Source organism: Mesocricetus auratus, unplaced genomic scaffold (genome assembly GCF_017639785.1).
Source record: "Mesocricetus auratus isolate SY011 unplaced genomic scaffold, BCM_Maur_2.0 Super-Scaffold_100019, whole genome shotgun sequence".
Taxonomy (NCBI): domain Eukaryota; kingdom Metazoa; phylum Chordata; class Mammalia; order Rodentia; family Cricetidae; genus Mesocricetus; species Mesocricetus auratus.
Window position 1 is genome coordinate 12,067,327 of NW_024429200.1, and position 714 is coordinate 12,068,040.

The following is a 714-nucleotide window of genomic DNA, read 5'->3' on the forward strand; positions in this document are numbered from 1 at the left end:
TTTCCTTGTGTGTCTATTTCTTCATCGCACTCATGTAGAGGCTGGGCTCCTTGGAACGTGGGGCCCAGTGGTCAGAGTCATCCTTATGCCTATATCCCTGGGCTGCCCCAACTAGCCACTTCCTGATGCTGTCTAGGAAGCTTAGAAACAGAAAGAATGACCCACATGCCTTGGTTTCTGCCCTGTGCCTAGTCTGTGAGGTAGGCATGATTATTAAGCTTTTTGTTTTGTTTTGTTTTGTTTTTTCAAGATAGAATTTCTCTGTGTAGCCTTGGCTGTTCTGAATCTCACTCTGTAGACCAGGGTAGCCTCAAACTCAAAGAGATTTTCCTTGGCCTCCCAAGTGCTGAGATTAAAGACGTGTGACTTACGTGAGACCCTCTGTGGATCCATGTGGGAACTTGCAGGGACCGAAGAGCCACTGAGAAGAGGTACAAACCATGTCTAGCCTTCATGTTTCTTTCTTCTGGGTTTGGTGGCACTGGATGCTTCTTCTTGGTCACACTCAGAGCTGGTGACACAGGACTCCATGCCTAGGGAGAGAGAGACAATAGAAGCTTCATATGCATTCGTGCATATACATGAGAACCCTTAGAAACACGTCATGTGCATGTGCATCTGTGTGTTCCCAGCCAAGCATCAGGCGGGCATGTAGACCGTAAAAACAGCTTGCCAAGATGTCATTGTGGGGAGGGAACATGGGTTTTGAAATAG